The sequence below is a fragment of the Ranitomeya variabilis genome, chromosome 4 (assembly GCF_051348905.1).
Source record: "Ranitomeya variabilis isolate aRanVar5 chromosome 4, aRanVar5.hap1, whole genome shotgun sequence".
Taxonomy (NCBI): Eukaryota; Metazoa; Chordata; class Amphibia; order Anura; family Dendrobatidae; genus Ranitomeya; species Ranitomeya variabilis.
In genome coordinates this window covers 693,253,197-693,278,023 of record NC_135235.1, presented here as the reverse complement: position 1 = coordinate 693,278,023, position 24,827 = coordinate 693,253,197, and the positions used below count along the sequence as shown (strand labels likewise).

The 24,827-nt window shown below is 43.6% G+C and overlaps 1 long non-coding RNA gene across 1 annotated transcript in view; it reads right to left on the bottom strand.

Moving 5' to 3' along the window:
- Nucleotides 1-13,661: 13,661 nt before the first annotated feature.
- The window catches only part of LOC143767723 (uncharacterized), a 53,414-nt gene continuing 42,248 nt past the window's right edge, over nt 13,662-24,827 (bottom strand). The window contains exons 2-4 of the long non-coding RNA XR_013213758.1: nt 16,329-16,479; nt 14,441-14,535; nt 13,662-13,949 (exon numbers count right to left, since the gene is read on the bottom strand). This is a non-coding gene — a long non-coding RNA (uncharacterized LOC143767723). The remainder of the gene's footprint in view (nt 13,950-14,440; nt 14,536-16,328; nt 16,480-24,827) is intronic.

Below are 24,827 nucleotides of genomic sequence, written 5' to 3'. Positions count from 1 at the left end.
GATCTTCACCCAACTGCGCCTCTATCCATTCCATGCGAAACACAAGTTTTAATTTATTTAGAAACATCATCAGCGTAGGAGGTTCCGCTGTTATCCACTGTTGTAAGATACATTTTTTCCCCACCATGGAAACTATAGATATCAGACGTTTGGCCCCTCTTGTGATTCTTGATCCCTCTCCCGGCCAAATCCCCAATATCGCCCATTCTGGCGTGCAAGGTAAATAATTTAGGAGACGGACTAGACAAAAATTCTTTACCTCGCTCCAGAATCCCATAATCACTGAACAACCCCAAAACTGATGATAAAGATCAGCCCCAGGAGCCTCACACTTCAGACAATTAGCCGTTTGGGATAAGCCCATGAGAAACGAACGATGTGGGGATATATATGTGCCATGGTACACTCTAAGCAACATTTCTCTATAAGAAGAAGCCGGTAAGGCCTTCCATATATAAAACATTGTCCTAAGGATATGATCCAATGTCAAATCTGGAAAACGAGTAAGCCATCTTGGAAGGCCTGTTTTACGTTTAGTATAATCCATCTCCCCTCTCAACAAGCTATAGAACCTAGAAGTAGAGTGAAATAATGAGGACCCATTTCGTAACATGGTGTCCAGTGGGTTCTCCCAATCAAGCTCCGAAAGCCTTTCTCCTACCCCTGTAGCATAATCCTCCAAAATTGCACAATTCGCAAGACACCCCATTGTCATAGGAAGGCATCGCCGAGTATATGTCCAAGAGTATGGTCTACGTGACGAGGAATCCATTATGGAGCCCACTAACACCGCCCTAAACCTAGTGCTCCAATTCTCAACCCCACATCTCAACCCCACGTCTCGATTCCCAAATATTGGTAAGAAAAGAGAGGAATGTGCATTAAGTAAAAATTTGTGGCGTAGCCTATGCCATATCGACCACATCACCATTATCAAAGGATTATCCAACACTGATGAGGGTAACAACTCCTTGTGTGTATGTAGGAGATATAACAAATTAGTGTGAGGTATCAAATTCTGGTCTAATTGAGTGTTAGTGTATATGGAAGTATCTTGGATCCAGTCTTTCAGATAACGAAGCAGCGCCGCTAAATTGTAATTCTCCAAATTTGGAAAATTAATGCCTCCATTCGATATACGCTGTTCCAAAACAGCCAAACTAATAGCATGATGCTTCTTCCCCCAAATGAAAGTGCGAAACATACCATTTATTAGCCTCAGTTCACTAGAGGAAAGCAATATTGGAAGAGACTGTATAAAATATAGAATCTGCGGGAAAACAACCATTTTTAACAAATATGCCCGACCTAAGTATGAAAGCGTTAAATGCTGCCAACCCTCTAGTTCCCTTTTAATTTTTTGGATAAGAGGAGTGAGGTTACTTCTCTGAAGATCATGAGGGTTCCTAGTTATGAGCACCCCCAAGTAAGGCAAAGCTTCCCTACACCATTCAAAGGTGTATAACCCTGCCCATGGTGGATTGCGCCCAGCACGTAAATTGAGTGCCTTAGATTTGGTTGGATTAATCAAATACCCAGACATAGACCCCAATTTATTTATAAGGGCCATAATCTCAGGAAGGGCCTCCTCTGGATTAGCAATGTATAACAAAATGTCATCAGCAAATGCCGTAAGCTTCAAACTCAGTCTCCCAACCCGTATCCCTTGAAACAGAGGCAAGGATTCCACCGCACGTATAAGGGGATCAAGGGCAAGGTTAAATAAAATAGGGGAAAGTGGGCAGCCCTGACGAGTGCCTCTAGTTAGCTCCACCCCCTCTGTTAAATGTTGATTGACTATAATTTTAGACATAGGTGAATTATATAATAACCTAATCAATGCCGCAAATCTCTCTCCAAATCCCTGCTTTTCTAAAACCGCATGTATCCAATGCCACTCTACACTATCAAACGCAGCCTCTGCGTCCAGACTCAGCAAGATATTGGAAGTGTTCTTATATCTAGCTGAAACTATGGTGGCCGCAATTGCCGTGCGCACAGCAATAGTCGAGTGTCTGTTTCGGGTGAAGCCATACTGGTTGGGTGACAGAATCTCAGTGAGAAACACCTGAATTCTATTAGCCATAATCTTTGTCAACAATTTATAGTCCAGGTTCAACAAGGATATAGGTCTATATGATGTTATCTGCGTTGGGTTCTTTCCTGGCTTCAAAATGAGGGAAGTCAATGCAGAATTAAAAGAGGTTGGAGAAGCACCCCCATTTAAATAATGATTAAATAGGTCCTTGAGAAGAGGAACTATATCAGGAGAGAGCAATTTGTAATATTCCGCAGGTAAACCATCCGGTCCTGGTGACTTAAAATTTGCCAATGCTTTAATAGCAGAGCTTATTTCCATTAGTGTGACAGGCGTCTCCAGAGTTGCACGCTGAGACTCTGTCAACATAGGTAGTTGCATGGAATTTAGAGAGTGTGATATAGAAGAAATGTCCCCTCCCCGTGTAGAGTAGAGAGCCGTGTAATGAGCATGAACCGCCTGTATTATGTCTTTGCTATCAGTCAAGTGAGAACCTGATATGGGATCAACCAAAAGCGAAATTTTATGTCTGGGACCTTTCGGATTTGCCAACCTAGCCAGCAGGGTTCCTATTTTATTACCCCATCTAAAGAAATGTTGCCTGTTAAAGTCTACTTTCTGTTGGGCTATTTTAGTCAAATGCGCATTTAACAACGATAAAGCATCCTGCCAAAGAGACCAATCCTCTGGAGCATTAGAGCCCAGGTACTGTCTATAGGCCAATATGGCCAATCTCTGGAGGTCTCTCGTCTCCTGTCCCGCTTTGCGCTTTTTCCCTGCCACATAGGCAATAATTCTCCCCCTCATAACTGCCTTACCCGTCTCCCACATAAGTACAGAGTCATCCCAATGCTGTATGTTATCATCCACAAAATTACCCCACTCTTGTTTAAGGAATGTCTCAAACTCTCTACTTTTAGACAAGTAGGCTGGGAATCTCCATGAGCCTGGCTGACGCGGGTCACGACCACAGCGAAGGAGTAAAGTGATAGGAGTATGGTCAGAAATCCCCGCATCCCCTATAGCTGCTTCCATCACCCCCGACAAAAGAGACTCACCTACTAGAAACATGTCTATACGTGAGAGGGACTTATGTGCCTTGGAAATGCAAGTATAGTCTCTTTCCGTCGGATGTAATACTCGCCATATATCTACCACCGAAGTGTCACGCATAAGGTTAGTCAAACCAGGTCCCGATCCGGAGTAGGGAGTGGGCAAGACCACAGACCTATCTAATTGCGGATCTAGCACTGCATTAAAGTCACCCCCAACCACCAAGTTAGGCAAATCCATTGTTAAAATCATCTGAGAGACGTGTGCAAAAAAGGAGGCATTATCAACATTAGGGGCATAAATGTTTAACAGCGAGTAAGGGGTATCTTCAATAGTCACTTTCATGAGAAGGAACCTACTCTGAGGGTCAGTCACCACATCCCCCGGAGTCACACGCAAATGTTTAGCAAAGACTATGGCCACTCCCCGCTTTTTTGAAGAGTATGTGGTAGCATAAGTCTGGCCCAACCAGTTATCTTTCAAGTGTAGTATATCCTTATGTGACCAATGAGTTTCTTGTAGAAACATGACATCAGGCTTAGCACGTTTGAGTGCCTGGAGTACACGACGCCGTTTAACCGGCGAGTTGAGACCCGCAACATTCCAAGATAAGATTTTTAAAGGATTACCTGTCTCTTTTAGGTCAGGCACATACGAAGTTGTCATCATGGTGGAACGAAGTGACATAGAGGCAGAGCCTTTTCAAAGAATAAAAGCGCACAGGGTCTCGGAGTCCCAGCTGCTCCGCAACCCTCTGAAGTAAATAGGTGTGTGACATCATTAGCGACAATACACTTATACAAAAATACAACAACCAGTTTCTTCTTTTCATATAAAATTAATCTTAACCCCAGTATAGTCAATATCGCTATATATCTCATATTCCATGTCATTTTAACTTAGTAAAAGAAGGATCTATTAGTTTCATATCTAGATTCACCCTAGATGTTAAAATGTGTTTTCAAGTGTCTGGGGGAACAAGATCTCTTCTCAACTGATCTAAAGCAATCTTAGGGTCATCAAACAACTTTGTCTCCGTACCCAGTGTTACTCGGAGCCTAGCCGGATAAGCCAGAGCAAAACGAACCCCTTGATCAATAAGGAACCGACAAACCGGGCCGAACTCCTTTCTACGCCGGGAAACAGCCGCTGAGAAATCCTGAAACACCAGGATCTTTGTCCCTTGGATAGTGACATCTCTAAGATTTCTGGCTGCTGCCAGAACTTTCTCCTTGTCGTGATAATGGAAGTATTTAGTAATAACCGGGCGAGGTCTCGCACCAGACTCTCTCCTCTCTGGTCCCACCCGATGTGCCCTTTCAATTTGTCTAGAAGAACCAGGCTCCAACCGGAGGGCCTCCATCAGATCAACCGTTAAGAACCGAATAAGATCCGCACCCTTGCAACTCTCAGGAATACCTATAAACCTGAGGTTAGATCTCCTACTGCGATTCTCCAGGTCCTCCACCTTATCTAGCAAAGAACCAATGAGAATCTTTTGTGCCTCCACCGTAGTTTGGGTATTCACTGCAGTGTCTTCCATATCACTAATCCGCTGCTCAGCTTCAGTAATCCGAGATGTATTTGCCGACACAGCAGTCACTGTTGCCTCTAGGGCCTTATTCCAAGTTTCAAATTTTTTGTCAAAATATGGGAGAAGAATTTTTGATACTGCTTGAGCCGTAGCAGTGTGAGGTTCATGAGAGAGCTGTGAGTCAGAGGAGTCCTGCGACCCCTCACCTGGCCACATCCGATCCAAAGACCCCCCAGCTGAAGATCCACCCTCTGTCCTACTTTTATTCTTATGTTTAGTGCGTCTAGATGTGGTCCCTTTCTGTGAGGAAGCCTGAGTTTTTTCCAAATATTTTTCCATGGCGTGATAACATAAAGGCCTCCCCTCCACCCAGGGCCTCAGTAGTAAACTTTAATTTTGGACCCACTATTCTCCGCCCTCACTATCACCCAAACTTGTGAGATTAAGATCCAAGATCCGTGAACATAAGAGACTACATTAAGAATGACAATTATGCAGATGATAAAATGGCATATAAAGAGTGACTATGAGCAAAGTAGCAAATATTAATAAGTACATACGTTATTACCAAAAGAAGAAGGAAAAATAAACATTAGGTACAATAATTTTGTGCAAAATAATAACCAGAACTTTTTTGCACCACTAGGTGGCGTTATTTGATTAGAAATCTCAAGAATGTGACTCCATGCAATGTCCAAAGAAAAAAGGAGGAGAGAAAAGCAAAGTTAATTATGAATTAACTGACAAAAACCTCCTGCTATTCCTCCTAAACTTCTATATAACAGGGTATACAAAGTTTGTTCCTTTCTCTCTCTTCCCCCAGAGACCCGTTCCACTGAGTCACCAAAAAAAAAAGAAATTATGAGGGAAGGAAAATAACCAGATAAATTTGAGGAGAAAAATAAAGAAAAATAAAAAATAAATGAGTAAATATAATCAAAAAAGAATTGACTCTGCCTGTGCTTCCAAATATCAAGGAAGTCCTTGTCTTCTCACCAGGGGAGATCCCAAAGGATTGCACTTCACACTGCGCCAATGTCTCAGTCACAACAATGAGGTCTGAGGGCCTCCCCGCCTATAATCAGCAAGGGCCCAGTAAACCCAGAGGATTATTCAGTCGCTGGGGCTACAATATCTTGCCCGACACACCAGACAGCTCCGCTCACCTTCGCCCCAGCAGCAACCTCCACTCCGTTGATATTAGCTGCCAAATCAAAGGGCCGGCAGACCAGATCCAATCCAGGCCTAGTATGGCGGGAAGGTGGCCCCACACCGCAGCTGCAATGCTCTGAAGCCGCCAGACCAAACCGGGTCTCCCTCCGCCAGCTCGTCCGTCAGGTGCACCGCTCCACAAAATTCTGTCAGGGCTGACCGGACCCGACCAGTAAGTATAACAAACGAGAGCAGCCTCCGCGCGTCTTCCAGCTCCCGATCGTCACTCTAATGCAGCGCCGCCTCTCCTCAGCTCACTTCGTCGCCCTCCAGCCGTAGCCTGAGCAGGAGCTTTACAGGGACCCGAATTCTGTCCACCGGCCAGGTATCTCCTAGCCCTCACAGCGGTGCGGTCAGGATATCTGCAGTTTGGCTTGGCGCCTCGTGGTCTCCCTTCAGACCACAGGTTAGGTCTCCTCCTCTGGAGAGGACAGTGAACGGCAGGGACTCCCGGGCTTGAAAATATGCCTATCCCTGTGATCCCCTTCTCAAGGGGGATCGTATCCCCTATAATCTGCCCGCAGATATAGGCTGAGAGCAAGGATGGCTTCAGATTAAGTCTCACGCTATCAGGGAGCACTGGTAAAACGCGGCCATCTTAGATGGCTCCGCCCCCGGAAGTCTCATTTATTTATTTTTTTTTCTCAGGGAGACTTTAGAAACCAAATAATATTAAAAAAAAAAAAAAAAAAAAGGCTTTCTATGGCCCACAATTAGAGAGAGAGAGGTGGCACACCCAGGAGTCAAGACTGGCGCACAAGCTGAAAGGGCAATATTACTCTCCCACTGTTTTTTTAAGTTTTTTTTTTATTTCAGGGAGACTTTAGAAACCAAATAATATTAAAAAAACCAAAAAAAAAAATAGCCTTTCTATGGCCCACCGAATGAGAGAGAGAGGTGGCACACCCAGGAGTCAAGACTGGCACACAAGCTGAAAGGGCAATATTACTCTCCCACTGTTTTTTTTTTTTTTTTCAGGGAGACTTTAGAAACCAAATAATATTAAAAAAACCAAAAAAAAAATGCTTTCTATGGCCCACTGAATGAGAGAGAGGTGGCACACCCAGGAGCCAAGACTGGCACACAAGCTGAAAGGGCAATATTACTCTCCCACTGTTTTTTTATGTATTTTTTGTTTTTTAAGGGAGACTTTAGAAACCCAATAATATTTAAAAAAAAAAATAAATAGGCTTTCTATGGCCCACTGAATGAGAGGGAGAGAGGTGGCACACCCAGGAGTCAAGACTGGCACACAAGCTGAAAGGGCAATATTACTCTCCCACTGTTTTTTTATGTTTTTTTTTTTTTTTTCAGGGAGACTTTAGAAACCAAATAATATTAAAAAAAACAAAAAAAAAAATAGCCTTTCTATGGCCCACTGAATGAGAGAGAGAGGTGGCACACCCAGGAGTCAAGACTGGCACACAAGCTGAAAGGGCAATATTACTCTCCCACTGTTTTTTTAGGTATTTTTTTTTTTTCAGGGAGACTTTAGAAACCAAATAATATTAAAAAAATAAAAAAAAGAAATAGGCTTTCTATAGCCCACTGAATGAGAGGGAGAGAGGTGGCACACCCAGGAGTCAAGACTGGCACACAAGCTGAAAGGGCAATATTACTCTCCCACTGTTTTTTTATGTTTTTTTTTTTTTTTTCAGGGAGACTTTAGAAACCAAATAATATTAAAAAAAACAAAAAAAAAAATAGCCTTTCTATGGCCCACTGAATGAGAGAGAGAGGTGGCACACCCAGGAGTCAAGACTGGCACACAAGCTGAAAGGGCAATATTACTCTCCCACTGTTTTTTTAGGTTTTTTTTTTTTTTCAGGGAGACTTTAGAAACCAAATAATATTAAAAAAAAAATAAAAATAAATAGGCTTTCTATAGCCCACTGAATGAGAGATAGCACACACAGCAGTGGCACACAAGCCCTGACTGAGGCCAATATTTTTCTCCCACTGATTGATGTAGTGTTTTTGTGTTGAGGTAGAATTTAGAACACAAATCACGGAAAAAATAAATAGGCTTTCTATGGCCCACTCAGTGAGAGATGGCACACACAGGGATGGCACTGTAGCAGAAATGCCAATCTTAATCTCCCACAAAAAAAACAAAAAAAAAACAGGGACTGTCCTACAATTACTATCTCCCTGCAGTAATCTAAGCCAGGTATGGCAGGCAGCAATAGGAGTGGACTGATGCACAAATTAAATAAAAAGTGTGGACAAACAAAAAAGATAGCTGTGCAGAAAGGAAGGAACAAGAGGATATGTGCTTTGAAAAAAGCAGTTGGTTTCCACAGTGGCGTACACACAGCAATACAGCTATCACGGAGCCTTCTAGGGCAGCCCAATGAGCTACAGCGCTGAGGGAAAAAAAAAAAAAAAATAGCTTCCACAGTCCCTGCACACCGAAGGTGGTGTTGGACAGTGGAAATCGCTGCAGCACAAGCGGTTTGGTGGTTAGTGGACCCTGCCTAATGCTCTCCCTGCTTCTGACGAAGCGGCAGCAACCTGTCCCTAAGCTCAGATCAGCAGCAGTAAGATGGCGGTCGGCGGGAACGCCCCTTTATAGCCCCTGTGACGCCGCAGACAGCAAGCCAATCACTGCAATGCCCTTCTCTAAGATGGTGGGGACCAGGATCTATGTCATCACGCTGCCCACACTCTGCGTTCACCTTCATTGGCTGAGAAATGGCGCTTTTCGCGTCATTGAAACGCGACTTTGGCGCGAAAGTCGCGTACCGCATGGCCGACAAGCACAGGGGTCGGATCGGGTTTCATGAGACGCCGACTTAGCCAAAAGTCGGCGACTTTTGAAAATGATCGACCCGTTTCGCTCAACCCTAGTAGCCAGTGTAATGACTGGCACAAGGTAGAGGCATCGGTGTAACGGTTGGTGAGGAATATGATCCTGGCAGCAGCATTCAGGACAGATTGGAGCAGGGAGAGTTTGGTAAGAGGGAGGCCGATTAGTAGAGAGTTACAATAGTCCAGACGAGAATGAATAAGTGAGACAGTAAGAGTTTTTGCAGAGTCGAAAGTAAGAAACGGGCGAATTCTAGAAATATTTTTGAGATGCAGATAAGAAGAGCAAGCCAGTGATCGAATGTGGGGGGTGAATGAAAGCTCGGAATCAAGGATGACCCCAAGGCAGCGGGCATGTTGCTTGGGAGTAATGGTGGAACCGCACACGGAGATGGCAATGTCAGGCAAGGGTAGGTTAGTAGAGGGAGAGAACACGAGGAGTTCAGTTTTTGACAGGTTCAGTTTCAGATAGAGGGAGGACATGATGTTAGAGACAGCGGTAAGACAATCACTGGTGTTTTCTAAGAAGGTCGGAGTGAAAGCAGGAGAAGAGGTGTATAATTGGGTGTCGTCAGCATAGAGATGGTACTGGAAACCAAATCTACTGATTGTTTGTCCAATAGGGGCAGTATACAAAGAGAAGAGGAGGGGGCCTAGGACTGATCCTTGAGGAACCCCAACAGTAAGGGGAAGGGGAGAGGAGGAGGAACCAGCAAAACATACAGTGAAGGATCAGTCAGATAGATAGGAGGAAAACCAAGAGAGAATGGTGTCCTTGATGCCGATGGAGCGGAGCATAGTGAGGAGGAGCTGATGATCCACAGTGTCGAATGCTGCAGAAAGATCCAAGAGAATTAGCATTGTATAAAAGCATAAAAAAGATGTAAATCTGGCACTGAAGAATAAAGCTGTGTAATTACTTATACTGCACGAGGAACGCGTAAAAAAGAAATAAAACCAATTCTTTGCTTACTGTAGATTTGTTCATTTTGTCTAGCAACGATCGCAGTATGGTTCGGCTCACATGTATCCTGTGCACTACGCTGAGCGCATGTACCGGGATTTCCATGTAAATATCTGAAATACGTGATTCAGACAGAACCTCTGGCAGAAGATTCCCTATAAAGAGGCAAATAGAGACACTGTGGATGCCATAGGACCTGTGGTCCGGTGGTGTGTGACTTTTTAGGCTTGCATAAAACTGCTGTCGGACAGTTTTGTGCACTTTTTGGAAGGATACCACTGAACAGAGGCCAGACGTAGTCCAGAGTAACTCTGCTGCCTCATTATAGTGAATGGGTCCCTCTGGGGGTTTCATCTGAACCATATCATTTGGAGATTTAGATGGAAACTCCAAAGTAAGTGCTCAGTGTATAGTGCTGGATAAGTGTGATCCGAAACATTATGTAAAAAATGTGGTCCCAAATGTTATGTAAAATGCTCCCAATAAAAGCTTCAAGTTAATCCACAAAAAAGCAAGTCCCCACTCAGGTCTATCATCTGTTAACGGAAATATAGGGAACTTTAACATTACTGGTAGCATGTTGGCTCAGTGGTTAACACTGCAGCCTTGCAGTGCTGTAGTCCTGGGTTCAAATCCCACCAAGGACAACATATGCAAGGAGTTTGTATGTTCTCCCCGTGTTTGCGTGGGTTTCCTCCAGGTACTCCGGTTTCCTCCCACATTCTAAAGACATACTGATAGGGACTTTAGATTGTGAGCCCCATCGGGGACAGCAAATAATATATGCAAACTAAAGTGCTGGGGAATATCTTAGTGCGATATAAAAATAAAGATTATTGTTATTAGATTATTGCTGGTAGTACAAAGGCTCTGGAAAAGTTAAATGGCTCCTCACTCACCAAAAGAAATTCAGCAAATTCTGCACTCCCAAATCCAAATGCCTCCCTCCCGTCTGAGCCCCAGTGTTCCTAAACCGCAGTTAGCATCCACATGTTTGACAGGGGTATAATTTATAAAATGAGGTTACTTTAGGGAGGATGCTGTTCTCTAGTACTGGGGGACTTTGTATATGGAGTCTGCAAACTATTCTAGCAAAATCTGAGCTCCAGGAAGCAAATATCGCTCCGTCATCTCGATGGAATATTATGTCATATGGGATTAAGGGGTTAAAAATGTTCATTAATCAACATCGGCCTTGCTATTAAATATCTATGGATATATTGTCATGTCGGACGCTGTTCAGACCAGGTCGTTCGACAGACAGCGGTAATTCAGCTTTTGACCACTATTTGCTCATTGGCGTCGGCTAGATTTTATCTAGCTGTTCTGGGGTTAATTTACCTGATCCTCGGATTGGAAGCTGGGCCATGCCCATTGCCTTTAAATAGTTCTCCTGATCATTGGGCGTCGCCGATTATAGCTTCTGTCTTGTGTGTTGTTATCTCGGTCCGGAGTGGAGAGCTGGTTGTTGGAGATTCCTTGCTGGTGGTGTATTTTTCCTTAGTCTTATTTACTCCTTCCTATATTTGTATTTATTTTGCCCTGCACATTTATAGTGTATTCCTGAGTGACTGCGGCGTGGTGTATATTTTCCTTTATCCTTGTCTGTGCTAACTGTGGGTATTGGTGTATTACCTCTTCACTGGGTGGTGGGCGGTTGGTTTCAGCCTAGGGTTGAAACAGGAGACAGGGCGAGGGTCGAGGCCTGGACATGCACACCATCAGTGTAAACTCCAGGTAGAGGGTCAGTCAGGATTTCCCTAGTCTGAGGGAAATTGCAGGGGCCCGAATTATTAGCTCTCGCTCACCTAGTCTCCCCGTGACAAATATCTATAGATGGATATCTATGGATATATCTATAGATATATCTGACTATGGATATTTGGATATATCTATCTATCTATTTAACTATGGATATATCTATAGATATATTTATAGATAGATAGTTATATCTATAGATAAATAGATATATTTATCCATATATCTATCTGGCTACTTTCACACATCAGGTTTTTGCCGTCAGGCACAATCCGGCGAGTTTTGAATTTTTAGTTTTATTATTATTATTATTATTATGTGTGAAAGTGTTAGGGCTAGCGGAACTCGCCAAGTAATAGGGTGATAGATACGAGGTGCGTTCGCAGCCCAGGGTCCACCGTGCAGAGATACCTGCTGCAAGTAATGGCAGATGGACACTGAGCTCACACGTGGGTTAAACTTCACCCCGTGTGAAATGAAAGCAAGCTCTGTTGCCTCACAGAGTCGCACTGTACACAGGGACTAAAACCGTAACTAAAAGTTGTGCTTGCTCTGGAACTCTTCTGTGCTGTCAGCACACATGAAGGAACCAGATGCAAAGCCAAGGCTAATTGCCCCCACTGACGCTAGCTGCCTGCCTGAGTGTACAGCCCCAAGGCTAAACAGACTCACACCACTTATATACAGTGTGGCAGAGTATCCACTGGCAACTGCCAAACACAAATGATACTAGCGCATGGCCGTGCGGCCATGCAAACCTTTTATAGCTGTAGCAGTTCAGGACCTTCCTAGTGGACCAATAGGAGCTGCTACAGGACGTGAGTGTGTGACCCCCGACCTCCAATGAGAGGTCTTCCCTTGGGCATGCTCAGGAGGAGAAAAGCAGGACTTAGTCCCAGGAGCGCCTGCTCGCCGCCGAACAGTACTGGTTATAATGGCTGAACCTGGAAGGACAGCAGTAACCAAACGTGCAGTATCTGTCCTGGCCAGGCACTGGGGCCGATGTCTCTGCTGAGCAGGCTCCACTGCGGCTGGAGAAGAATGGGAGACCGCAGCGGACATGGCTCGAGATTCCCCCTGTGCAGCAGCAGGAACTCAACGCCTAACAGAAAGTAGCCTAACTAACAGAAAGTAGCCTAACTATCCATATATCTATCTACATCTATCCATACATTTAAAAAAAAAAAAACAGGCAGCACTCCATATTCTTTGTGATGATATGCAGGATGTATTCAGACCCACATGTCTGTGCGACGTTTTGGCTCTAAATGAGCCTTTCTCAAGCAGTGAGTGTTACTCCATATTACATATATATAGACATTTCCATCATCCCTTAATCATAGCCAATTAATGTGCAATTTAATAACCTCATATGTATTACAAATCATTATAATTTGCATAAAGTGCTTAAGTGCTACTAGTGTCCAGTGCTCATATATTCATAATTAAATTATTACACTCAGTTAACTACTGTCCATCTAATTATTTGATTATGCTTACCCCCCGAGGAACATGCTGTTCATGGAGGACAATACATGTTGTCGGCGTTCTAAATTATTTACTGCGCATGTCCGAGCACTCTTGATTATGTCATACCCACGTGTTAGATTCAAGGCCAATCAGACGCCTGTGTACGGCATCTAAAAATGGGCGCATGCGCAGTAGCACCTACTATCGCCATTTTGGTTGTGGCATGCCTTTCAGAGCGCACCATCTGTGACGATCCACATGCCCATCAATAATATTATACGGCGCATGCGTAACATTCAAAATTATCTCAATATTTCAGATAGCATATTAGTTTTGATATTTTAAACAAGCGCCTGCTTCCTGGAATGAATAATCCACACCATAGTATTGTTCAACAAACTGATTCCCTTTTACTGCCGTATGGACTTTTTTCTATGCCTAATCCCGCCCTGACATTCCGGATATGGCCTTATTCAGACCATCATCCAAAAGTCAAACAGTGTCAAAAGGGTGCAATTAACCCCTCCAGGTAAAATGCCTCAACTTCTGACCCCTGCGAAACGGTAGCATATCAGTCTCGGCTAATACCTACATGAACCTTATACTCTCACAAATGCGCCTAAAACAACTCACTACACTATTAAAAAAAGAGAACACTTCCCCTTTACTGCCGTAAGGACACTTCCGCCCCAACATTCCGGACACAGCCTTATTCAGACTATCTCCTAGAAGTCGAACAGTGTTAGAAGAGTGTAGTTAACCCTTCCGGGTAAAGAGCCCCATCCCCTGACCACTGTAAAGCGGCATATCAGTCCCGGCTAATATACACACAACAATTTGCATCATGAACAATTGAAAAAATATAAAAAATTCTAAAAATTCCTTTAAACAATTTATTTATTGGCCTTCAATCTTCTCACATGTATGACTTAATATTTTTTATATATATTTCATTATTTTACAATATATTTATAACTTTGACTTAATTTTTGTAGTGAAAATTTTTTTTTTTATTTCATGAAAAAAGAATTTTTTGTGAAAAGATTTTTTCTCCAACTCCGCATGTCCCTCCAGATAAGGTCTTCTTCAGCAATATTCGACAGCAAGAACATCTGAACAAAACAAATATATAAAATTAGGAACATACTCAAATAATAATCAAGTACTCCCAAATCTAAAATCACAGTAATAGACCGTTATTTCCAAGTCACCAACTACAAAGCTTTGGTTCAAGTTCAGTATCTTAGATAATCGCATGCATTTTAAAGTCAACATTAAAGCCATTAGGCTTGAGAGTGTTCAGTTTATATATCCACATTAATTCTCTTTTCCTGAGGACCTGCTCCCTATCGCCCCCCCTCCTATCCACCGGAACTACATTTATTATCTTGAATTTTAAATCCTTTTCAGAATGATTGCACTCAATAAAATGTTTAGGAACAGGAAGGTCAGTCCTCTTCTTCCTTATGGTATATCGGTGTTGGTTCATTCTAACCTTGAACTCACAGGTTGTTTCACCGACATACCACAAGTTGCACGGACATATCAGGAGATAAACAACATAGTCTGAACTGCATGTTAAATAGTGCTTAATTTCATATACCTTTCCTGTTATGGGGTGTTGAAATGTTGCACCCTTGATCATATGGGTGCAATTCACACAGTTTAGGCACAGAAAACATCCATTTTTTCTGGAACCTGTCAGAAACAATTGTTTACTTATCTTTCTTGGGCCAATATCAGACTTTACCAAATAATCCCTAATATTTTTGTTCTTCTTATATGAATATAACGGCGGCAATTCAAACTCTTTTATACCCGGCAGACATTTTCCCAGCATCCCCCAATGTTTTTTTATGACATTAGCTATCTCCCTACTCTCCTCTCCATACGTAGTGACAAATGGAACCCGTCTCTGTTTTTCTTTGCGTTTACCTTTTGAATCTTTCTGAATAAGTTCTATCCTTTTTTCTTGCAATACCTTCTTTTTTGTCGTTTCCAATAAACTTCTAGGGTACCCCCTGTCCAGAAATTTTTTAACCAATAAATCCACCACTGTATCTACTTCCTCTTCTTTTTTAACTATACGCCTCACTCTGAGTAATTGACTTAGTGTAATGGACTTCACCATAAACCATGGATGTTGGCTATCATATAACAACAGATTATTTCTATCCGTGTTTTTAACAAATAGCGTAGTATTGAGTTCCCCCTCTTTTAGACTGACAAGCACATCTAGAAATTGAATGTCTGTTTTAGACATGACCAATGTGAATTTGATCGTATCATCTATTTTATTCAAAAATTGATGAAATTCCTCCAACTCACCTTGAGACCCTGTCCAAAGGAGGAAGACATCATCTATGTACTGTACCTCCACCACACCATAACATGTCGGAAGTGGTGGGATACATAGATGAGGTCCTCCTCCAGGACTTCCATGACTAAATTTGCATATGAAGGGGCCATATTGGCCCCCATAGCTGTACCACGTTTTTGCGTATAAAACGCGTCACCGAACAAAAAATAATTCCGTTTTAGAATGATCTCTAACATTTTTAATAAAAATGTTTTCCCTTCCACTGTGTACTTTATAGGATCCAATTTCTTTTCAACAGCTTTCAAACCCTGTTCATGGTCAATGGAGGTGTATAGTGACACTACATCGAAGGATGCAAGTAATACCTTACCCTCCAAATTCAGTGCCTCTAATTTTTTTTAAAAATCGGTTGTATCTCTAATATATGATTTACATTTTTTAACCATAGGATTGAAAATCTTATCTAGGAAGATACCCATCTTATTAAAAATTGAACCCACTCCCGAAACTATAGGTCGTCCAGGGGGTTAACCAAAGTCTTGTGTATTTTTGGGATTGTATATAGCACTGGAGTGCGTGGGCTATCCTCCAATAAAAAATCATATAGATCCTGATCTATCACATATGCATCCAATGCTTCTTTTAGGCAGGCTTTAATTTCTCTATTTATACCAAACTTTGGGTCACCATCCATCTTACAGTACACATTTTCATCACTTAACTGTCTCATTACTTCAGTAATATACATTTCCTTGTCCATGACAACGACTGCTCCCCCCTTTTCCGCAGGTTTCGCCACAATGTCATCGTCATGGACAAGTTCCTGCAGTGCCTCATACTCCTCTTTCAGGATATTTGGATGTGTATACTCTTTCACTACATTGTTTCTTAGTTGTTCAATGTCTAATCTAACTGCTTTCCCAAAAGCTTCAATAACGGCTGAGTTTGTCGGTGGTATAAATTTACTAATTTTCTTCAATTGTACTTCATTCAGATCAAATTCACTCATTTTAACCTTCTGATTAATATCCTTATCATTAAACCATGCTCTTAGTTTTATCTGTCTAAAAAAACGTTCAAGATCCAGCTGTAACTCAAACCAATTTACATGTGCACATGGGCTAAAACTCAGTCCTTTGCTCAATACAGAAATTTGCATATCAGTTAATACCTTTTTCGAGATGTTTACTATGAGTTCTGTTCCCTCGTCCTGAGGTTCAATGTCTTTTGGGGTTGAATTTTGGCTATTTCTGATTTCTTTTTGCCTCCGATGTTGGCGCCTGCCTCCCTGCCTTTTTCTTCTTCTGGAACTTTGGTTAAATCTGTGAGGAACACATTCATTATTTAAACAGTCACTACTACTTAAATTAATTTCTCTTGTTCCCAAAAGACCTCTTTTCTTCCACGGCATTTTTGAGTTATCTGTTTGCCAGGTGTATATGCGGCGCCCCAGAGTCCTGGTCGTTGCAGTAATGTCACTCTTCCACCAGGGGGAGTGATATTATGTCTGATGGTACTAAAGGAGTTCACCTTACCAGGTATCACAAGACACACACTACACTTCACACTCCAGTCCACCAGGGGGAGCCTTGCTTCTATCTATTAGGGCACTTTTCACACACGGGTAAAACTGGTGGGTTGGATAGGAAGAGAGAGAGAAGCTACCTGGGTTGGACCCAGAGAGGACCTGTCAGGCAGACAGGGGAGAAGGAGGAACATCTGAGCTGCAGACAGAGGGTCTCTGTCAGGGGTGGGATCCTGACAGAGGCCAAGCACGAGATAGAACGTTACGGAGCTGCGCCTGCACCCATTGCGGCAGCATCCTAAGAAAGGACAGGAAGCGAAGTGTTATGACCCCAATGGCGAGGGTCTCAGAGGAACGTGGAAGTCTGCAGAATACAAAAATCCAGCTCATAGGGCAGTGGTAACTGGGTTGACCATATATCTACTCCTAACGCCAACACTAGAAGTAGCCGGGGATCATTCCTACGTTGATTCTAGATGACACGCGCCAGCCGGAGAATCTAGCTACCCCTAGTAGAGGAAAACAAAGACCTTTCTTGCCTCCAGAGAAGGGGACCCCAAAGCTGGATAGAAGCCCCCCACAAATAATGACGGTGAGGTAAGAGGAAATGACAAACACAGAAATGAACCAGGTTTAGCACAGAGAGGCCCGCTTACTGATAGCAGAATAAAGAAAGGTAACTTATATGGTCAACAAAAACCCTATCAAAATCCACACTGGAAATTCAAGAACCCCCGAACCGTCTAACGGTCCGGGGGGAGAACACCAGCCCCCTAGAGCTTCCAGCAAAGGTCAGGATATAGATTTGGAACAAGCTGGACAAAAATACAAAACCAAAACAAATAGCAAAAAGCAAAAGGCAGACTTAGCTGATATAACTGGAACCAGGATCAGTAGACAAGAGCACAGCAGACTAGCTCTGATAACTACGTTGCCAGGCATAGAACTGAAGGTCCAGGGAGCTTATATAGCAACACCCCTAACTAACGACCCAGGTGCGGATAAAAGGAATGACAGAAAAACCAGAGTCAAAAAACTAGTAACCACTAGAGGGAGCAAAAAGCAAATTCACAACAGTACCCCCCCCTTAGTGAGGGGTCACCGAACCCTCACCACGACCACCAGGGCGATCAGGATGAGCGGCATGAAAGGCACGAACTAAATCGGCCGCATGAACATCAGAGGCGACCACCCAGGAATTATCCTCCTGACCATAGCCCTTCCACTTGACCAGGTACTGAAGCCTCCGCCTGGAGAGGCGAGAATCCAAGATCTTCTCCACCACGTACTCCAACTCGCCCTCAACCAACACCGGAGCAGGAGGCTCAGCAGAAGGAACTACAGGCACAATGTACCGCCGCAACAAGGACCTATGAAATACATTGTGAATAGCAAACGACACAGGAAGATCCAGACGAAAAGATACAGGATTAAGGATTTCCAATATCTTGTAAGGCCCAATAAAACGAGGTTTAAATTTGGGAGAGGAGACCTTCATAGGAACAAAGCGGGAAGAAAGCCACACCAAATCCCCAACGCGTAGTCGGGGACCCACACCGCGGCGGCGGTTGGCAAAGCGCTGAGCCTTCTCCTGTGACAACTTCAAGTTGTCCACCACATGATTCCAGATCTGCTGCAACCTATCCACCACAGAATCCACCCCAGGACAGTCAGAAGGCTCCACATGACCCGAAGAAAAGCGAGGATGGAAACCAGAGTTGCAGAAAAAAGGCGAAACCAAGGTGGCGGAACTAGCCCGATTATTAAGGGCAAACTCAGCCAACGGCAAGAATGTCACCCAATCGTCCTGATCAGCAGAGACAAAACACCTCAAATAAGCCTCCAAAGTCTGATTGGTTCGCTCCGTCTGTCCATTAGTCTGAGGATGGAAAGCAGACGAAAACGACAAATCAATGCCCATCCTACTACAAAAGGATCGCCAGAACCTGGAAACGAACTGGGATCCTCTGTCTGACACAATATTCTCAGGGATGCCGTGCAAACGAACCACGTTCTGGAAAAACACAGGAACCAGATCGGAAGAGGAAGGCAGCTTAGGCAAAGGAACCAAATGGACCATCTTGGAGAAGCGATCACATATCACCCAGATAACGGACATGCCCTGAGATAGCGGAAGATCAGAAATGAAATCCATGGAGATATGTGTCCAAGGTCTCTTCGGGACAGGCAAGGGCAAGAGCAAACCGCTGGCACGAGAACAGCAAGGCTTAGCTCGAGCACAAGTCCCACAGGACTGCACAAATGACCGCACATCCCTTGACAAGGAAGGCCACCAAAAGGACCTGGCCACCAGATCTCTGGTGCCAAAAATTCCCGGGTGACCTGCCAACACCGAGGAATGAACCTCGGAAATGACTCTGCTGGTCCACTTATCCGGGACAAACAGTCTGTCAGGTGGACAAGACTCAGGCCTATCAGCCTGAAATCTCTGCAACACACGTCGCAGATCCGGAGAAATAGCTGACAAGATAACTCCATCTTTAAGAATACCAACAGGATCAGCGACTCCAGGAGCATCAGGCACAAAGCTCCTAGAAAGAGCATCGGCCTTCACATTCTTTGAACCTGGTAAATACGAGACAACAAAATCAAAGCGGGAGAAAAACAATGACCAGCGGGCCTGTCTCGGATTAAGGCGTTTAGCAGACTCGAGATACATCAGATTTTTGTGATCAGTCAAGACCACCACACGATGCTTAGCACCCTCGAGCCAATGACGCCACTCCTCAAATGCCCATTTCATGGCCAACAACTCCCGATTGCCCACATCATAATTTCGCTCGGCAGGCGAAAACTTCCTAGAGAAAAAGGCACAAGGTTTCATAACAGAGCAACCAGGGCCTCTCTGCGACAAAACGGCCCCTGCCCCAATCTCCGAAGCATCCACCTCAACCTGAAAGGGAAGTGAGACGTCAGGCTGGCACAAAACAGGCGCCGAAGTAAACCGGCGTTTCAACTCCTGGAAAGCCTCCACGGCAGCAGGAGCCCAGTTAGCTACATCGGAGCCCTTCTTGGTCATATCCGTCAAAGGTTTCACAATGCTAGAAAAATTAGCGATAAAACGACGGTAGAAGTTAGCGAAGCCCAAGAACTTCTGAAGACTCTTAACTGACGAGGGCTGAGTCCAATCAAGAATAGCTCGGACCTTGACTGGGTCCATCTCCACAGCAGAAGGGGAAAAAATGAACCCCAAAAAGGGAACCTTCTGTACACCAAAGAGACACTTTGAGCCCTTGACAAACAAAGAATTTTCACGCAAAATTTTAAAGACCAACCTGACCTGCTCCACATGCGAATCCCAATTATCAGAAAAAAACAAAATATCATCCAGATAAACAATCAAAAATTTATCCAGATACTTCCGGAAAATGTCATGCATAAAGGACTGAAAAACTGAAGGCGCATTGGAGAGCCCAAAAGGCATCACCAAGTACTCAAAATGACCTTCGGGCGTATTGAATGCGGTTTTCCATTCATCACCTTGCTTAATGCGCACAAGGTTGTACGCACCACGAAGGTCTATCTTGGTGAACCACTTGGCACCCTTAATCCGGGCAAACAAGTCAGACAACAGCGGTAAAGGATACTGAAATTTGACAGTGATCTTATTCAAAAGCCGATAATCAATACAAGGTCTCAAAGATCCGTCCTTTTTTGCCACAAAAAAGAATCCCGCACCAAGAGGGGAAGAAGACGGACGAATATGTCCTTTTTCCAGAGACTCCTTGATATATGAACGCATAGCGGTATGTTCAGGTACCGACAGATTAAACAGTCTTCCCTTAGGAAATTTACTGCCCGGGATCAAATCTATAGCACAGTCACAGTCCCTATGAGGAGGCAGTGCACTGGACTCAGACTCACTGAAGACATCCTGATAATCAGACAAATACTCCGGAACTTCCGAAGGCGTAGAAGAAGCAATAGACACAGGCAGGGAATCCTCATGAATACCACGACAGCCCCAACTTGAGACTGACATAGCCTTCCAGTCCAGGACTGGATTATGGGTCTGTAACCATGGCAGCCCTAAAACAACCAAATCATGCATTTTATGTAAAACCAGGAAACGTATCACCTCGCGGTGTTCAGGAGTCATGCACATGGTAACCTGAGTCCAATACTGCGGTTTATTTGCTGCCAATGGTGTAGCATCAATACCCCTAAGAGGAATAGGATTTTCTAATGGTTCAAGAGTAAATCCACAGCGCTTAGCAAATGAGAGATCCATGAGACTCAGGGCAGCACCTGAATCTACAAACGCCATGACAGGATAAGATGACAGTGAGCAAATCAAAGTTACAGACAGAATAAATTTAGGTTGCAAATTACCAACGGTGACAGGACTAACAACCTTAGCTATACGTTTAGGGCATGCTGAGATAACATGTGTAGAATCACCACAGTAGTAGCACAAGCCATTCCGGCGTCTATGAATTTTCCGCTCATTTCTAGTCAGGATTCTATCACATTGCATTAAATCAGGTGTCTGTTCAGACAACACCATGAGGGAATTTGCGGTTTTTCTATCACATTGCACCGAATTAGGTGTCTGTTCAGACAACACCATGAGGGAATTTGCGGTTTTGCGCTCCCGCAACCGCCGGTCAATTTGAATAGCCAGTGCCATAGTATCATTCAGACCTGTGGGAATGGGAAAACCCACCATAACATTCTTAATGGCTTCAGAAAGGCCATTTCTAAAATTAGCGGCCAGTGCACACTCGTTCCAATGTGTCAGCACGGACCATTTCCGAAATTTTTGGCAATACACTTCAGCCTCGTCCTGCCCCTGAGACATAGCCAGCAAGGCCTTTTCTGCCTGAATCTCAAGATTGGGTTCCTCATAAAGTAAACCGAGCGCCAGAAAAAACGCATCAAGATCAGCCAATGCCGGATCTCCTGGCGCCAGCGAAAAAGCCCAATCCTGAGGGTCGCCCCGTAAGAACGAAATAACAATTTTTACTTGCTGAGCAGAATCTCCAGATGAACAGGGTCTCAGGGACAAAAACAATTTACAATTATTCACGAAATTCCTAAACTTAAACCTGTCTCCGGAAAACAGTTCAGGAATCGGTATTTTAGGTTCTGACCTAGGATTTCTGATAACATAGTCTTGTATGCCCTGCACACGAGTAGCCAGCTGGTCCACACTTGTAATCAAGGTCTGGACATTCATGTCTGCAGCAAGCATAGCCACTCTGAGGTAAAGGGGAAGGAGAAAAAAAAAACTCAGAATCTTCTTTCTTATAATCCCTCTTCTGCAATGCATTAAACATTTAATACGGGCCTGGCAAACTGTTATGACCCCAATGGCGAGGGTCTCAGAGGAACGTGGAAGTCTGCAGAATACAAAAATCCAGCTCATAGGGCAGTGGTAACTGGGTTGACCATATATCTACTCCTAACGCCAACACTAGAAGTAGCCGGGGATCATTCCTACGTTGATTCTAGATGACACGCGCCAGCCGGAGAATCTAGCTACCCCTAGTAGAGGAAAACAAAGACCTTTCTTGCCTCCAGAGAAGGGGACCCCAAAGCTGGATAGAAGCCCCCCACAAATAATGACGGTGAGGTAAGAGGAAATGACAAACACAGAAATGAACCAGGTTTAGCACAGAGAGGCCCGCTTACTGATAGCAGAATAAAGAAAGGTAACTTATATGGTCAACAAAAACCCTATCAAAATCCACACTGGAAATTCAAGAACCCCCGAACCGTCTAACGGTCCAGGGGGAGAACACCAGCCCCCTAGAGCTTCCAGCAAAGGTCAGGATATAGATTTGGAACAAGCTGGACAAAAATACAAAACCAAAACAAATAGCAAAAAGCAAAAGGCAGACTTAGCTGATATAACTGGAACCAGGATCAGTAGACAAGAGCACAGCAGACTAGCTCTGATAACTACGTTGCCAGGCATAGAACTGAAGGTCCAGGGAGCTTATATAGCAACACCCCTAACTAACGACCCAGGTGCGGATAAAAGGAATGACAGAAAAACCAGAGTCAAAAAACTAGTAACCACTAGAGGGAGCAAAAAGCAAATTCACAACAGCGAAGTATATTGTGGAGAGTGAGAAACGAAGTCACAGCACAATGAGATAATACCGGGAGAAGACCTGCCCCAAGATCGGCAGCCTCCTTCTGAGGCACGTAGCCGGTGGCCGGAACACCGAGGGAGTAATTAACTCTACGTATTACTTTAGAAATTGGCAGGGCAGTTAATTCCAAGTTGGCTGTCCAACCTTAATACCTAAGAAGACACGGAGGCAAATTGTGGGAGAGGGGCGTCACTAGGGTCCCTATAAAATAGCTCCAGGCCTACCCCGTCATACGGGTCGTCCTATCCATAGCATCTGGGGGACGGAGAGAGAGAACATCAGAAACATCCACGAAAGTTGTGAGGACTATCCCGTGGTGCTCAGCAGGGAGGTACTACAACACACAGGCGCTAATAGGAAGGCTACTGATTTCCACCTGATTAAGGGAACTCTGGATGTGCCTTCAGACCGGCCGGATTCCATCAGCCCTGTGAACGGTACTCTGGACTGTGGACTCCGAAGTCTTCAGTAAAAGGTAAAGAGACTGCAACCTTTGTGTCTTCGTTATTCACTGCGCCTTACAATGTCCACCATCACCACCTACCCATCAGGGAAGCCCTGGGGACATACTTCACCTGTGGGAAGGTATACCATCTAGCTGCCATAACATCACCCCCAGCGGACCCCTAAGCAGCGTCGGTCACCCTGACCGAGTACCACAGGTGGCATCACGAACACCAGACAAACTACATCCTTTAATTGGATACCCCTCGAAGGGCCACGGGCCGGGTCGGGCCACCGTGACATCCCCAGCATCGAGAGAGGGAGAGATTGACCCGGTGCCGAGTACCCCATCGCCCTTGACGTGGGGGCGCTCCATATATACGGCTAGTTTCATAATCTTCAATGTCCCTGCTCCACTTTTTCCTTTTTGTTTCCTACAGGTCTCCTCGAAATTTACACATATCTTTATCCACCTTCTCCTTAAATATTGTCCATTCATCTTTACTTAGTACTTCCTGCATCCTTTTGTCAATTTCCCCAATATTATGTTGTAACTTTTTTACTTCCTCTTGCAAAAAATCAACATTCAACAACATTATATACATCGCATATTTGTTGGATATCATTGTAAATCTGTTGCAAAATGCCACATTTCCAAAAAATAGATTAGGGCGTATACTGGATCTCAAAACTCTTGGTATTTTACGTTCCCTTAGATAATGTCCCAGTGTAGTTAGATGTAGCTGTGAGCTAATTAAACGCTTCATATCATTTATATACTTATGTTTCATTTCAGTATGTGAGGGTATTTTCAAGAAAGCTGCATCCCCCTCAATATTACTAAGTATACATTCCTCGTCCTCCACAGTGTAGTTAAAGACCCCTGGCTCCATGGTATATTCATCCATGTTTCCAAAAAATGGCTTAAGGATGTTAGTTAAAGTCAAAATAGTCAAAAAGAAAAAAAGTCTATATGTGCAAAAATTTCCAGACATCAATATAATAACAAAAAAGGAACAGCACAAATCCTTTACTTATCTTCGGGTGCAAAGCCCTCAGACAGCCAGTCCACTGGTTGTCTCTAGTCCATACATTTCAAAAAAACAGGCAGCACTCAATATTCTTTGTTTAATTAGCTCACAGCTACATCTAACTACTACAAGAGTGCCAAAAGCAGTCATCAAAGCAAATGGTGGCTACTTTGAAGAACCTAGAATATAAGACATAATTTCAGCTGTTTCACACTGTTTTGTTAAGTATATAATTCCACATGTGTTAGTTCATAGTTTTGATGCCTTCAGTGTGAATGTACAATTTTCATAGTCATGAAAATACAGAAAAATCTTTAAATGAGAAGGTGTGTCCAAACTTTTGGTCAGTACTGTATATCTATCCATACATATATCTATAGATAGATACATAGATCTATCTATTCATATATCTATAGATCTATCTGTCTATCTATATTTATATCTATCTATTATCTATCTGTGTGTGTAATGTAAATGTAAAAGAGGAGGTTGGACAGGAAATGACATCACAATTTTTTTTTTGCTCAATAATACATCTTTATTTAGCT